General features: G+C 31.7%; 1 protein-coding gene across 8 annotated transcripts in view; it reads left to right on the forward strand.

The window, feature by feature from the left end:
- LOC140437863 (solute carrier family 41 member 3-like) overlaps positions 1–17,902 on the forward strand; it is a 66,092-nt gene that overhangs the window by 29,063 nt on the left and 19,127 nt on the right. The window contains exon 1 of one of the 8 annotated variants that reach the window (XM_072527645.1): positions 7,634–7,790. The exons of 5 other annotated variants lie outside the window; for them this stretch is intronic. The gene's annotated coding sequence lies outside the window, so the exon portion shown is untranslated. Of the gene's footprint in view, positions 1–7,633; positions 7,791–12,477; positions 12,607–17,902 lie in introns of those variants that run through there. 2 more of the 8 variants (XM_072527651.1, XM_072527648.1) reach the window with 2 other exon arrangements.

Here is a 17,902-nt window from a genome sequence, read left to right on the forward strand (position 1 = left end):
CTCAGAAAAGGCTTTGGCATCAGAGAAGCATTAGTTACTGTAAAAACACTAATCGAACGATGTCGAGATGTCAATTGCGACGTATTCATATGTCTAATCGACTTCGAAAAAGCTTTCTACAAAGTACAACACCGAAGAATGGCAAAAATACTACAGAACACAGAATTAGATGACGAAGACGTGAGAATCGTTGACAATCTATACCGATATCAGAAAGCCAATACGAAATAACCAACAAAAATCGAAAGAAATACCTATAAATCGTGGAATAAGACAAGGATATGTGCTTTCCCCTTTACTTTTTAATATGTATTTAGAAGAATTGTTTAAAGAAGCATTAAAAAACGTAAATGAAGGCATATTTATTAACGGAGCACTTCTGAATAATCTTAGATACGCTGATGACACAATAGTCCTTGCGGACAGCAGAGAAGGACTACAAATCTTGGTTGATCGCATTACCCAATACTGCGAAAGGTATGGAATGGCACTGAATACAAATAAAACAAAAATCATGGTGGTAAGCAAGAACAAGATTGAGGAAGACAGTGTTCATGCTACGTGTTCTGTGTCCTGTTGTAAAAGAGGCGAAAGTTAGCTCTATTAAACACCAAGCTCAATGGAATACCAAGCTGTCTGCTGAAATAATAGGACCGTAATGGATCCAATATTTTTTTAAGGTACTAGTGAACTTTTTTTAACCTTCAAATATGTACTAGTACCTTAAAGGAAATACTAACCACGTGCGATGAATATAAACTTTCGCTTTACGCTCTATTTATAGATTTGAAACAAGCATAATATATTCGAATAGCTAGACTGGAGATGCACAAAATATTGAGATACCTGAAAATTAAGCATTGGTCAATCATGAATGTCAAGATCTTGTGATCCGTTTTTCGCGGGCGATTACACCGCCTTTTGTTTGTTTTTTTTTATCATCTGTCTTCACAGGTTGTCGTGTGATTTAGCCTTATTGGTGATTAAGTTCCATCCCTTTCTATTTTCTATTTTTGTTCTCTAGTTAGTTATCTTCATTTTATTGATATCTTCTCTGACTTGTCGTCTACTCTCCACCTTGGATTTTTTTTGCTACAATAATTGGCTTGTAGAAGAATAATAGAAAGAAAAATCCTTTCTCTTATTCTTAGCTTGTGCTTTTGGAGTGTTTTTACTGATATATTTGTCTTTAGTATTTCCTAGTTTTTAGTATTTCCAATATGCTCTATTGTCCACTTTTACTCTTTCAGTTATCTCTGCGTTCCTGTTGTTTGAGCTGTCTATTGTTACACCTAGATACGTAAATCTTACTACTTTTTGGACTATACATTGTTCAATCTGCATAATATCCATGTTACATTTTTTTCTTTATATACATCTTTTCGACATTTCTTTGTAGCCCTCTAATTTTCACTTCTTTTATCACAGTCATCAATGAGTATTCCAAGATTTATTGTCTCTTGAGGCTATTAACCATGTCCTCAGCGTACCCTATAATTTTTGTAGAGCTTTGCATGATAATTTTGTTAATTCCAGTTTTTTTAATCGCTCTGTTCAGTGCTGTCATTTTAAAAAGTCTAGTAAACAGGCTATCATATTGTCGAACTCCTACTTCTGTTTTGATAATTTCTGTATTTTCTTCGTTTGTTATAGCTTTTGCTACATAGTTTTCCGTTTGAATTTTCGCTAATCTAATTAGTTTCGCTGGTATAATCATGTTTTGATTTCGAGTAAGAGTGTCAGTATTTACAGAGTCAAAGGCTTGCTGGAAATCTATAAATAGTAGGTGTAACTTTATGTCATGTTCGTAGCACTTTTCGATTAGTTGTGTTAATATGTGAATCATGAGGAACAGTGAAAGATATGCGTTGCTGCAATTATTTCTACAAGGAAAAGTAGAGGCAAAACGATGATCAGGAAGGCGAAAGATTTTCTGGCTGAAAAATATACGTACGTGGTTTTACACAACAACCACAAATCTTTTCAGTGCAGCAGTTTGCAAAATGATTTCTGTCATTCCATTTGCCACTGCTGCAGGTCCTGATTTGCGTTACATGCAGGATAATACAGGGCCATATACAGCAGCAACAGTACGAGATTGGTTTCATAATGAGGATCTTACATTTTTACTGTAGCCAGACAATCGCCAGATCTTAATCCCATCGAGCATGTATGGTGACATGCTTCAGAGATAGATTCAAGACATGCTTCAATATTTATACTAGACAAGGTCTTCAAGATCTTCTTAATCAGGAATGAATCCTATTGCCTCAAAACGAAATTGATAATTTAATTTTAAGGATGCCAAGGAGGTGTCAATGTATAATTACTGTTACTGAAGGAAACACAGATTATTAAACACATTTTTTGTTAGATTTTTATGTTAATTGACTTTAATGTTAAAAACACATTAAATTAGTGCACATTTGAACTTTTTTTGATTATTTTATAATAAAGAAAACATAGTACACTGAAATTAAGCTGAATTTATTGCAGACTAATCAGGCATTACAATGCTATATCACTTTTTAAAATGTTTGTGTTCCTTAGACATTTTTGAGTGTTTGTTTTGATTCAGTGAAATTAAATATTTTGTTCAATATAAAAGATGTTTTATAAGCATGTCTATAAAAGTTTTCACATCTGTCTGACTCCGTCGAGTTCAAGATTAGTTTTTTTATCAGTTAGATTTTTCATTAATTTGGTGGACTAATTTTGTATGCGACACCAGAGCCTATGTAGTTTGTTAATTTTTTGTAAAATTAAAATGACTACCACAAGAATTAAGAGAACTAAGATTCAACATTTCAAATTTAAATAGATTCTTCTTCTTCTTCTTCTTCTAATGGCGCTACAACCCTTTGTGAGTCTTGGCCTGCTTAACAATGTTCTTCCATTCTGTCCTGTCGGATACTTTCCTTCGCCACTGCCTGATGTTCATGGTTTTAAGATCCCTCTCTACGTCGTCTATCCATCTTTTACGGGGCCTTCCTCTTGTTCTGTTTCCTTGGGGCTTCCATCTCTGGACTACTTTTACAGCTCGATTATCTGGCATTCTTTCTAGGTGACCAACCAGTCTTTGTGATTTTACAAATCTGACAATATCTGCGCTCTGCATTAGTTCATCCAGCTCGTGGTTCATTTTAATTCTCCACGAACTATCGCTGCATTGGGTTGGTCCAAATATCTTCCTTAGTATTTTGCGCTCAAATATTCTCAGTTGATTTTCATCAGTGGTTGAGAGGGTCCACGTTTCACATCCATATGTGACCACTGGTCTAATTACTGTTTTGTAGATTCTCAGCTTAGACTCACGATTCAGTAACTTACTTTTCATTAAGTGTTTGTATGCATAAAAGCACTTATTACCGCTAATAATCCGTGCTTGTATTTCTTGACTGATATTGTTGTTGTCATTTATTATTGAGCCTAGGTAGGGAAAAGTGGAGGCATATTTGTAGGTATGGTTGTCTACCTTCAGATTCTCATGTTCATTCGATTTTGTGCACTCCATATATTTTGTTTTGCTTTCATTTATATATAGACCAAACGTAGCAGCTTCTCGTTTCAGTTCTATAACTTTTTCGCTTAATACCCTTTTGTTGCGGCTTATTATGGCAACATCATCCGCATATGCGCATATTTGCATAGATCTTGTATTAATACAGCCGTTTATATCCAGTTTTCTAACAACAGCTTCTAAAGTTAGATTAAAAAGTGTTGTTGATAAGGCATCCCCTTGTCTAACTCCATTTTCAATATCAAAGGCCTGCGTCATATCTCCATCTATTCTCACCATAGCTTTGGAACCCTCCAGAGTCATTCGTGTAAGTTTAACTAACTTATTGGGTATCCCTAACATAGATAGTTGCTTTAACATCTTTTGTCGATCTACTTCATCAAACGCCTGTTTGAAATCGATATACAAGTTGTAAATAGGTATGTTATATTCAACACATTTTTCATGTATACCTCTTAACATATGTATTTGGTCTATAGTTGACCTCTTTGGTCTGAAGCCACATTGATATTCACCAATAATCTCCTCCGAAACGATTCCAGGCGGCTATATATAATTCCTGTTAATATCTTGTAGATGACATTTAAAACTGTTATGCCCCTATAATTTTTGCAGAGTCGTACATAGGAAGTATGATTCCCACTTTCCAATCTTCTGAGATGACTTCTAGTGTCCATATGCGGTCGATTAGTTTATGGATACGCCTCCATAGCGCATGTCCACCATTCTTTATCAGTTCTGCAGTTATTCCATCTGTGCCAGGTGCTTTGTTTTAATTATTTAAATAGATTAGATAAACAATAATTTAGTATGAATCCTAAAAATCTTTCTCATTCATGAGTGAATGGGCCCGTTTGGATAATCTTGTCAACACGCTATCAATTTAAGTATCGATGAACTAATCATTTGAGTATTTTCGTAATATTCAAATATATATCTTTATTTTCTTCGATTGTTTTCAACTTATGCATACATCATATACCAGGAAAAAAGTTTGAGAATAAAGATACCTGGTGGTGGCCAAACGAAGTTCAAGAAAAAATAAAAGAGAATAGAAAATTGTTATAAACAGTGGCAAGAAAATAGGTAGGATACAGATTTTAAAAACTATACAGTCGAGTAAAAGGGAGCGAGAAAGTGGTAGTAGCAAAAGCTAAAGCAGAAGCGTATACAAAAATCTGTACGATAAACTTAATACCAGGGAAGTAGAAACGAAGATATAAATAACCAAACACAGAGCAAAGAAAGCAAAATATTTTAATCAGATTAGATGTATTCGAGATAGAAATAATAAAATGCCAATTCCTGAAAAGGATGTTAAAAAGAGATGGAAAAAGGACTTTAACAGATTATTAAATGAAGAATTTAACAACCACTTATGCTAACGGAGAAAGTAACAGAAGCAATTAAAAAAAAATAAAGAAAGGACAAGCAGTTGGACTAGATCATATTCCTGGGGAAATGTGGCGAGCATTAGGAAAGACAGGAACAAGTTGTTTAACACGTTGCGTATTTAATAGAATTAAGGAATTTGGACAAATGTCAGACGAATGGAGAAGCAGTATATTAGTAATTTTTTCAACAATTAACAAAAAACAAAATTTGTTTAATTTATTAATGTTTTGTATTTTGAGAACGACTTCCGAATTTGAAACTGAAACGTCAATAAACTTATTTTAAACTTAAATCATAAAAGACTGTCTAAACTTTTCTCCTTTTCAAATTTAAATTTGACAATATACTTGTCTAAGGAATACGTCCTAATCTGATTAAAAAGTTGTAAACAATTTAATGATTTAGTACGATTAAACAAAGACTAAAAAAATTCTTGATTATAACCCAATAACTGTGAGAGAACCAAGAATTACCAAATAATGAAGATAAAATGATCCAAACAGCTTTTAGGTACCTCACCAAGAGTGGAAAATTGTTGACATAAAAATGGCCCATAAACTTGGTAAACCATCATGGTATAGAAGATTGTTATGTTATTACTAATCTAATTTATTGTTTTTATTTATTGTTAAAGGTTCTACACTTATAACACTTACAAGTTTATTTAAAATCTTTATTTGTAAAATATAACCAATTTATTTTACACTAATAATTATATAATTTATCTACATTTATTATAATACGTGCGTTACATTTTAAAAACTCGACGCGATGTTCAAAAACTAACTAACTGTTTACAACAAAATTCCTTCTTTAAATATAAAATGCCGTTAGTTCCGGAATCGCCTAGAAGCAGACATGAATTGGCTCGAACATGGGTTAAGACTGGTCGCAGCGGTGTTGACCTGAATTGCCTCGAATGAACGGGAACTCGGCTGGTTTTTTATCGGAGGGGACCCATCGGTTATTACCTGCGGTTTCTGCCGGCTGGTGTATGATCTAGAAAATACAATAGAAAAGATATTAGTAATAAATATGTTTACAGTTTTGAGTCTTATGATGCGTCATTATCTATCGTAACGATATTATCGTTCGATTAGTATCTTGCCGGTACTTGCTAAACTACTTGAAAACTGTTAACGATAAGACTTACGAAGATAATGGTCGATAATCAAATTATTTACGATTGTTCAACAATAGAACAAGTACATAGAGTAAATAAGCTTTGAGGAAAGAAATCATTGTTCTGCATTCTTTCTTGATGTCTTTCTCTTTCAGTTTCATTCCTGTACATTCAATAGTTATGTCTGGATGATATTCCGCAAAACTTATTTTCCTGTTTGGCATTGCAGAAATAAATTTAAATAGAGTTGGGTAGTGATTTGAGCTTTTCGGCTATAACTAATTTAACTGAGCTGCCACCGTGCTTCGGAGGGCACCTAAAGTTGTCGGTCCCGGCTACGAAAGTAGTCGTTAAGTCATGTTAGGGGCGCTTGAGCGACCTGAAAACCCAACACTAGACCTTAGCCAGAAGGTTACACGAAACTTATAAGGATGGTTTGCACTAAAAATTATTTATTTTTCATTATTTATTGTAATTATCATTATTATAAATTCAAAAAATTGTTTAAACTAGAATTATGTATAAATTCCAACAATTATTTCTCATTTTCATGTCATAGTTAGTTTTTTATTAACACTCATTTATTATTTGAAATTTTTTAAAATAAAATGGTATCAAATAAAATAAACCTTTAGATAAACTTATATAATATAAGTTTACACAATATTTTAGAGTAATTATCAAGTTGAACAGTGGCTGTGTAATAATTTGAACTGTACAGAGTGTGGTTGGCAGCTTGAAAAAAGTGGTTTAGAATCTACACAGACATTACAGCAGCTACTGACAGAAAATTCATTAAAAAAGATTAGATGTAACGGCAAAAAAGACTGGTACAAAATATGCAGCTCTGTGAAATGTTCTGATTATTGTGCTCATTGTCAAAGCCAGTTACGCAAAAATGTAATAATTTCCAAAACATCTACGGAAATAAAAGTGGGCATTGATTATGATGAGGGGATATCCACAGAAAAAGAAATTGAAGATGTCTTATTAAAATTTCTTGAAGAAAATGCGTGTCCATTAGAAGACGAAGAGGTTGACGATGAAGACGATAGTAAATAATACGAAGAGAGTTTTTGTCTTTTTCTAGTCACTTGCGAACAGAAATGTCAATATCACCAGAATTTTTTCTATTGTTTTTATTTCTTCCTTTTCCCATCTCCATTTATCTCTGTTTTATCTACTTTTAGATTCGTATAGAAACGCGTTGTTTTTTTTTTCAATACAGTTAATAATGTTATAGTCCTTCCACTTCTCTTCTAGTTTTTGTTCTTTTATTCGTGTTCTTTCTTAGACTATTAATAAATCGAAATCGCTAATAAAAATATTTATCAACGAAAATATTAAAAATAGCCTAATACCAAACAGTTTTGAGGTACGTCGGATAAAAAAATAAAATATTGGATATTAGAGTTCAAATGTCAAAATATTTGTAACATTAGAAATGCGTATTTTAATTGCATAAGTTGATTAGAAATTATACCATTCACCTATTACAAGTTTTATCAAATTGGTCTACGTTAATGTTAATACTAAAAATTAAAACTATGCTCACCTTTTATTAGAAATATATTATTGCTACTACTGTATCAATCTAATCGTCTTTGGGTGGATAGATAAGCAAATTATGTGTAAAGAAGATATATATTGATAGGTAGTTTTTAAAGTGTACAATCACGCGATATGTGGTAGCTGGGCAAGTTGGCGGGTGTGTTTTTGGTAAAAGGAAGTATCTGTGGTTATCAAGGCATGGTGAGTACCTCTTTTATTGTTACAGAGGCATCAATATACGAATCACTTTCATTGAAAGCCTTAATTAAATTTATAACTGTATGGATTCTATTCGGATTAAAAAAAAAATTAAATTTGAAGACGGCCTTCGATTTGATCATTGAAACGCCAAGTAAACTAAAGAAAGTGAATTTGGAACACTGTATTTATAAAATAAAGTAATTTGATAAAAATCTGTTCCTTTCGCTCAACAATAGATTTGGAGATTGTTTTTCTTTTTCTTTGATTCTTTTCTACATTTAACATTTGGTGTATTTCTTGATCTAACTTGGTAGAATCCAATTCAGACTCATTTCTGCGTATAATTTCTTTTTGCGAAGTTTGGACGACTTGTTCTGTTTCTTCTATTCTTAGCTTTTATATAAAAAATCCAAATCGCGCACTTTATTTCTCGACTGCTTAATTTATTTGTTTGATCCGCATTAATTTGGCACGCCTTCTCTTTTTGAGAAGACCACTGTCATCAAATCCATAACTAAAAATCATTTCAGTACTATCTCTAGTTTTCATCTGTTGGATCTATGTGTTGTACAAGCTTGTATACTCTGGCGTAGAAACAATGAGCAAAATTGCTATATATAAAGCAGTTTCTGAACATTTATGTAAATCTGAGAAGTCACTACCAAGGAAGAGAGGTCGTTAGGTGGGACAAAATGATACTCCAACGTCTAGTCGTCAAGGAACTCTACCTGTGTTAACCAATGGAAGAACCCCAACGCCAATAAAAACAACAAGAAAAACTCTTGCAAGACATCAAGAGATCTCGTTAAATTCTGTGCGTACGGACAACATTGGACACATGCCAGAATGGCAAAAATATCGCCAACAGTGTCAAATATGTGCAAAAAACTTACACCAAATGTATAAAGTATATTTTTATATTATACTGAAAAAAAGGAGTTGTCTATCAAAATTTCATAACTAATATAAATTTTTATATGTTAACATTTTACTAAAATATGTTCGTATAATGCATGAGAAAAAAAATTGTCAAAAAAACTTCCAATTTGTAGTTATTGCATATGAAACCATATATTATGTGTTTACAAAAAAACTTTTTTACATGACTAAGTGATTAGCTTAAATGTACTATGCCTTAATAATAACCTTACTTATTCATACTCAATGTATTTTACGTTGATACATAATGTCAGACGTCATAATAATTGCGTTTTAACATTTTTTTGTATAATTAAAAAATATTTAAACAAATATATATATATAAAAAAAATGCCTAGTAACATGCCTTTGTCCGCTGACATCAACTTATTTTGTATTAATTATAAAGTAACGAATGAACACTTTAAATGGCGAATTAGCCCAAAATAGTGCTATTAAGATCATTAAATTTTGTGCAAGTAATGGCAGTTTACCGTATACGCGATAGACAAGCAAGCTAACTAATGCTAATGATGGACCCATTTTTTGGGTATTACTTAGAAAAAAAAAACGGAAAAGAATAAATTTTTGTCTAGTTGTGAATTTTTTATGAGGTTTGCGTCTATTTTGATTTGTCATCTAATGTACAATAAGAAAATAGTAAATTTATTATATTTTATAAGGTTGGTGATGATTGTGTCTGTTTTTATACAGGGTGTTTCAAAAAGGTATGTCATAAATTAAATCACGCATTCCGGGGACAAAAATAAATTGATTGAATCCAACATACCTTAGTACAAAAGTGTACACAAAAAAGTTACAGCCATTTGAAGTTACAAAATAAAAATTGTTTTTTTGGATTATCTCCTAAACTACTTGACATTTTGTAATAAAAATGGACAGGTTACTTTCTTGTTCTAAAAGCATTTTTGATACAAACGAAACAACAAAATCTAAGCGCACAGAAAAATTTTAAGGGGGGTGTGCAGCCCTAAATTCCCCCAAACTTTGAGTACGTTCAAAAAAGGTAATAAAAGCCATAAAATCATCAAAAAATGGCACAGCGACAGGTCCTGATAAAATTCTAAGTGAAATATTCAAGATTTTATATGTTATAGAGGCTATAACTCCGTTCTAATGTTTGATCCAATTATTTGTTCATAGCGAGAAGACAACAGCAAAAAGCTGTGCTGATTATAGAACCATCAATTTGTTAAGCCATTTATTGATAATTTTTCTAAAGGTAATACATGGCCGTATCTATAATAAATGTGAGGGATCTCTAAGTGACACCCACTTTGGTTTCTGTAACGGATTTGGAACGAGAGAGGCATTGTTTGGGATAAACTTAAATGCTCAAAGATGTCGTGATATATCTGTAGATATGTAATGTTGTTTTCTTAACTTACAAAAGGCAGGTGATAGTGTTAAGCACTCTATATTTATCGAAGTTCTAAAAGAAATTGGCTTTGATGGCAGTGATGTTCGCATAATAGCGAATTTGTATTATAATCAATCAACATCAATTTTTTTAGATGATTTGGAATCACAGGCTCTTAATATTAAAAGAGGAGTACGGCAGGGATGCCTCTTGTTGCTCCTGCTTTTCAACGTTTACTCGGGAAGAATTTTAAGACATGCACTTTCTGAAAACCAAGAAGAAATAATTGTGAACGGGAAGTCATCAATAATTTGCGATATGCGGACAACACAGTACTCCTAGCATTTACTCAAGAAAGCACATTTGCAAACATTACTTGACTGTGTCGTTGAGAGCTGTAAGGATTATATGGAAAACCAAAATACTCGTAATAACTAAACAAATGAATATAAACCGTCTATATATGTAAATAGTACCAAACTTGAGCAAATTGATCAAATTGCTTACCTTGGATATCCATTAAATGTGTCGAGTCTTAAACTGTTGTGAATAAAAGTTATCTAAATCGCCTCGAGGCTTTCGAAATATAGAAGAATTTTAAAAGTTTTTTGGAAAAGATTCGAAACTCCACAATACTGGAATTTCTCAGCAAGACTAGGTACTGAGATTATAAAAATCATCAAGAGAAATCTACTTCAGACATGTAATGAGAGGTCCCAAATTTGCTGCAAAATATTATGCAAGGGAAAACAGTAGGCAAACGCAGCCGAGGACGAAGAAAGACTTCATGGTTGAAGAACTTGCGAGATTGGTATGGTATTGATACAAGTGTGGTATTTAGGGTGGCAGTGAATAAAATTAAGATATATATAATGGTAGCTAGTTTAATCATTATGCAATCTATTGTATCTTAGACATATTTACAGTGTTCTGCTTGATTTGCAAGTTTCTGGTGTAATAGGACGATTCCTTCTTTGGCTCTGGTTTCTACTGTCATTAAATAGTTATCAAACACAATTTGGCCTTTTCCCTTTTTCGTTGTCTCTTGAAGTGCACAGATATTAATAGAATTCTTTTTAAGTTCTTTGGTTATTTCTAGTTCTCTTGTGGTTAGTCATTTTACATTCCACGTACTGATTCGAAGAATATTTTTCGTTTTTTTTGTGTCGTATTGGTAGTTATCGGTGAATTTGTCCATTTTTCATTAAATATAGTAATTAAAATAAAAATGTATGTTATCGTTCACTTTTGAACATACTTCTTCAGCATCCATTCATTTTAATACTGATATTGTTTGTAGATCTGATCTTACAATAACTAAATGAACTGTTTAATTTATTGATTGATTAAACTATTATATTACGCAGAAATGTTTAAATAAATATAAAAACATTTGTTACAAATAAATTTTATTTCCAACTCCAACATTCATAACAAAAAAGATGAACAAAATAACGATTGTCACTAAATAGAAATAATAATCAAATAATAATGACGAAATATTTAAAAGTTTATAACAACTTCCTTGTGTTTGTTAAATAGCATGTTGCGAAAAATACGTATAATTTTGGCCCATTGTTGCCGAATAATTACAGAATAATCCATCAAATGATATAATTTAAAATATTTATAAAAAATATGTGAATAGTTATTATGTTTGTAATACGTAAAAAAACTACGTGACATTCTGTTGAGTTTTTATTGCGGAATTTATTGCTATTGAAATAGTTTTTGATAATATGTTCTTATCTTTGTTTTTGTACGTTTTTTTGTTTGTTGTAAGTATAAAGTGAAAATTATTTTGTATTAATTTGTTGAATAAGTTTTTCATCTTTTCGGCTTTGATCAAATGTTTATATTCAGGGGATCTATGAATGAGGAAAGCTTTTACTTAAGTTTATTTTATCACTAAGTACTATAAATTTCATAAAAGTTTTCAAAAACCGGCAATTCCAACTTTTTTACATAATTTTTTGTTGGTCGTGTTCTAAAGCACATGATTTGTGAATTTTTCAAAAAGGCTTATCGGTAGATGCATATGGACCTAAAAGTAATCACTAGAATGTAGTCACTCGGAATCTCATCATTTCTTTGCTAGAAGTGTGGAAAAACAAGTCTCTGCGATTAATTAATTAGTAAAAATTAACTATTTTTCATAATTACATAATTTGAAGAACTTTTTAATTACCTCGATATTATTTATCGTGATATCACAATTTCGTATACATTAATCATTAGTGGTTTTTTTGTTGTTGATAGAAAATCCTAACGCATTACGCGGCGATCTTAAAACAGTTTAAATAACATTAAACATTAATTTTATTATCAGGTATAAATACCTTCGTATTAGTGGTGTTCGGATTTAATAGTTCAATGTTATTGTTCAGTTTTGTCGCTAAGTTTTCTATAGATTTTTGTGTGTGCAAAAACCGATTGTGAAAGTGAAAAGAAAAATCTCACATAAGTGATCAATTTTGATGTGTATAAAGTAATGTGGAATCGTCAATCTGTTAACAGGTACAATTTTTAGACATTTTTCTAAAGTATATGTGTTATTATGATACCTACTGTACTTTGAGCCAATTTAAAAAAAGTTAGATATTTAATTTTATTCAAGTTCGATAAATTTATAAAAAGAAAAAAAACTTTAATTGATTCGATTAATATGCTATTCCTAAATATAGCTCAAAATTTTTAATTACAGACGTCAAATTTTAATTCAACTGTTTAAATGTGATCTCAGGGTTTTCTCTGGGTTCTGAAATACCTTTACCTTGTAATAGTGTTAAAATATGCAACAAGAGTACAAGGAAAATAAAAAAAAATGTTTATTATTCACAACTAAAGTTAAGGTTAAGGAATTATTCAAATATATTGATCAAATGCCTTGAAAAACTGTCATTACATATAAAAAATACCATATATGGATATCGATATGCTCTACTTTGACAAAATATACACGAATACACGAAAATAAAATTGTCTGATGATAAATATGGGTCTGACGACTCGAACATGTCGGAAAACTACTGTGACGAAATTCATTCCAGCTCTTTTTTTAAGTAAACTTTCATTAATAGCAGTAAAACAACTTTTCATATTTTCTGACGGAACTTGTTTTCCGATTTTCCTGTCTGGCGGGTGAAAATTTTAGGGAAGGAAAATTTAAGGAAAGGCGCTTCAGAACCAAAAAAAGTCACAGAAGATAATCGTATCAGATTAGGGCTAATGAAGCGATACTCACAGTTTGGAGGGAGTATCAATCATAAACTTGTTTGCCGACGGGCACTGTAACTAAAATAATAGAGGTAGGGATTGAAGTAATGCCTGGAATCTGCAATGAGTACCGGAAAGTGGCGGAATGGCTGGGGTAAACAATCAATACATAACAAGCGTACCTATAAGAAAATAAGAAACGAAAAAACACATGAATGTTATGGCCGAGTAAAGGAGGATATGGCGCTTTATAAGAGGCCAAAGAACAGAGGTGAAGAAACTAGTAAAGACGTATATTAACGTATATGTGGATTGACTGTAAAGAAGCTATGTGCTAAGGGACAAAAAATGTCGTTGCAACCAGAAACAAGTCCCGGCACAGCCACCATACAAAGGCTATTGGAAACAGCGGAGATGATAGTAATGAAAATAACTGGAAATAAAGTAAAAATAGAATTATAGTAAATAAGATTTTCCATTTGGTTCTCCTTTTTTTAAATTTACATTCTTTTAAATATTTTCTTTAAATTTAACATTATTTTTCTCTACATTCTTGTCTTCTTTTTACAACCATTATCATTACAACTGTTTTTTAATCTTCTACTTTTAGTTTCGGATTAATTGTTTTTGAAGTGTCTGTTGAGGCTTTTGTTAGTCTGCATTATTTCTTATAGCGATGTATGTAGATCAATATTTGTATTATCAACAATAAACACCATGTTTTTTCCACACAAATAAATGATGTATCGCTCAAAGGCAAATTAAGTTACAGCCTTTCACAGTGCTTGCAATTGTTACAGATTGATAAACACTTGTATCAAAAGATAACCATCAAAAAGCATATTTAGAAAAAAATAACAATAAATTTCTAATATGTAATCGATAACCTAGTTATCTATATTTAACCTTGTAACACAGTTTTCGAGAAATACATACAGTAATGACCTAGTTGGGTGGATTTTCCGTTCTGGTTCTTAGGATCGAAAATAACAACTTGTTTCCTATTTTGTTGATGCATTCTATAACATTGATTCGAACTATTTAACTCCTAGTTGTAATTTTCACAGCAAATTAGGTGATAAGGCAAGTTCAAAGTCGAAATGGCAATGACCTAACAGAAAAAATTTCTGAGTAGGCTTTATAGTTCAAGTAACAAGTAAATTTTACGAAGTTTCAAAAAATCGTTTTATTCCGCTCCATATTAGTCTATGGGTTCCAACTTCAAAGAATTTCTTCTATAGCTACGTATATCTTTGCATTTTTGTTATTTTTTTTGTCTTTTAGATATTTATTTTTAAACTCAAAACTTGCGAAATTCGAGATCTTGGATGTTATCTGCCACTATCGCTGTGTCTTATGCATACCTAATGTCGCTAATAAATATGCCTTTTACTTTAATATATTTATTAGAGTCTGCCACTGCATCTGCGAATGCTTTTTCTACGTATAAGTTAAAGAACTTATCAATTGCCTTTGAACAAATTAGCTGTGTACATTTTCCAGGTATTAAGTATATCGCTAGAGTCCATTTTAGTCATTATGTATACCAGTGACTTGTTGGTGGAAGGTTTAGGTCCGCAATTTCTTTAATTTTCTTAAAGATATTCAAGGTGTCAACGAGTTTATATAGGTTTTCAGCTTCGATGCAAAGTATAGTCATTCAGATCTCTCTCGCCGCAATCATTGCTTTACGAATTTGTTTGTTTATATTTCGGTAACCTACTTGGTACTGTCTGATCTTGCACTCCCTGCGTTGTTCCATCATCTCTAATATTTCTTCTGTCATCCACTCAATCCCAATACCTTAAGTAAACAATGTTATCCGAAAAATGTTATTTAAGTCATTAATCAGTCTAAACTGATGTTTTCTTATATTCGTTGCATCCCTGGGATTATATTCTTAGCTTAACGATAATTGAATATTTCTATATATTTCATTACATTTTGTAATAAATAGACACGACCGTTTTTGTCGTAACCGTTATCCAGTTATTATATTTCTTAACTCTTGCAGTTTTTTTTTACCCCTTGCGGTTAATATATTTTGTTTTTGTCCAGGTCATGTCTAAAGCAGGTGTCGTTACGTCTCCTTAAAACCAATATTACCTTTCTCTGAATTTCTACAGATTATTTCAATGTCGTATGCGTAGACCGTGACCTAACGCTTAGTAGTTATTATTTTGTTTTTTATTCGCTTCTGTAGGACACCAAATATAGTTATTAAAATTGTCGCTTATACTGGAAGAACTTGAGTTATTAAAAAGCTCAAAAGCAAATAAGAAAATTATATAAATCCCTGAATAATAAATACAAGTAAAGAATTCAAACCAAGGCTTAAAGTGTGTTGGACAAGAACTGATATATCAACAGGGGGAGAGGGGATATTTTTAATATTTTAAACATTTCTTTAAGATATTTTGTTGAAAAATTGTTTAATATAAATTTATTTATAACATTAGTATATTATAGTACAACATTTAATGTATATAATGCATATACTGTATAATTTTATTAGTACATTATAATACATTTGTAATTTTGGTACAAAAATATCGAAAATTAAGAAAATGTTAGGTAATTTTTCAAGATGAAAAAAAAAGAAGATATTTTGCGATGTTCATCGTAACTTATAACTGGATCATCTGTTGACAAACAACCAAAAAGATTTCGTTAGTTTATGAGTATTCCTGGTACCAACGTCGAAATATTGTTGTTCATTATATCGTTTTTCAAGCTTTAGAAGTAAAAAAGACGAATTTTTTGATTTTCGGAAATTTTTTTGTTAAAATTTGACTAATTTGATGTAATAAAATTAATTATAACAACAAAATTGACAATATAAACAAAAAAGTGTGCAAAATTTAATCAAAAGTGCAAAAGAATCGATCAAGTAGTTTTTGAGATACAGTCAACACCGACTAGAAATATAATATTCCGAGAAAAACGCTTTCAAAAAGCAATGGTCGTCTATTCCAGACCCATATAGCGACGTGCTTTTTGCTAAAATATGTAGAGCATCTTTTTGATTCTGCTTGCGACGAACTCTGCCTTTTTGTTACATTACAGCCTTTTTATCCACTCTGGTAATTCGTTTGTTATCTGCCGAAACGCATAATTATGAGAACTTTACACTGTACTTATTCCAATTTCTATGTGAGTGCTCACTCGTCTCCCTCACGTAACAAGCTCACTCACCTTAGTCACTAACCTCATTCACTTACCTCATTCACTCACTCGCCTCACTCACTCCTGTGCATCCTGGCATGTATTTTTCTTTGTCATATGTACTTTTTCTCTTACAATTGCCTTTGTTATATTTAACTATTTTTTGATCAAATGAAAGCCAAATATCGAACACAGTTTATTAATTAATCTTGCCCAAGTACTTTCGCTTCCTAGAGCATCTTCATTGGCATCTAAAATATGCTAAGAAACGTTTTTTTAACTGAAGAAAATTAACTTCGGTAAAAAACTCGAAGTTGATGGTTGATAAAAGTTTTTATGTGATATAACGTTTTAGACTTACTTCGTCAAAATTAGGCTATGCAACAATCATAGAATGTCATAAACATAAAATTGTACATTACACTACACTACACAAGGACAAACAGTTTAAAATTTTGAAAAATGGCGAAGCTACATTATGGTTGGCATCGGGAGAGAGAATGGCTCCTGGTGTTAACGGAAATGTTAAGGTGACATGTGACATATGACAGCTTGGATGGGCAGTCACAATCATGGTGATGTGATCTGCACATTTCAAAATTCTATGAAACCAAGCATTGACCAAAGGTCTAACTGACACTACTATAGGAAATCAACTGATGAAACTAACATGGACCTTTGTTTTATAATTTTTTGATGTTATCGTCGATTTTTAAAAGTTTGCTGTTTTATATGTTCTTCATACGCCTTGGCGAATTTTTTTCGTTTATGTGATATAATAGTACTTTCAAGTTTGGTTCATTTCAATTTTTTGTCTTTTTCAGTAAGAATTTTCCTTTGTCGCCAGGTTGTGTACGTGATAATATTAAAACGAGTTATAGGGAATGCGCCGGGACTCTGGTGAGGCGTGGCGAAAAAAATCTACATGACATAAACAGGCGAATACTAAACAAAAAAAAATTGAATTTAAATATAAAAAAATAGATATATGCTGAAAATATCATGATTCCGAAATTGGGATAATCCGAAATGAAGCAGTTGAAACTTTCACACGTATTAAAAACGTCCCAGGAAACATCGGACTTCTGATTAACACCAAACAAACTAAATATATACTGGCTATATCAAGAAGGCAACAAAATAACTTATATGTTCAACACGAAATTATAGAATCGGTGAAAGAGTTCTGCTACTTAGGGTTACTGGTTGACTGCAAAAAAAAACACATCCAAAAAAATAAGAAAAATAATAATCGTCGCTAACTTGTTATTTTGGCATAGGCCTTCAACTACGAGCGAGAAATATGTCAATACCAACAAAGTGCAAACTTTATAAAACTTATGGACGGATTACACTTACGGAATGGAAACGGATCTTTGTAAGAAAAGTATTATTGAGATGGCGGAGTTAACGAACAGAGCCTGTGGAGAAA

This window comes from Diabrotica undecimpunctata, chromosome 3, assembly GCF_040954645.1.
Source record: "Diabrotica undecimpunctata isolate CICGRU chromosome 3, icDiaUnde3, whole genome shotgun sequence".
Taxonomy (NCBI): domain Eukaryota; kingdom Metazoa; phylum Arthropoda; class Insecta; order Coleoptera; family Chrysomelidae; genus Diabrotica; species Diabrotica undecimpunctata.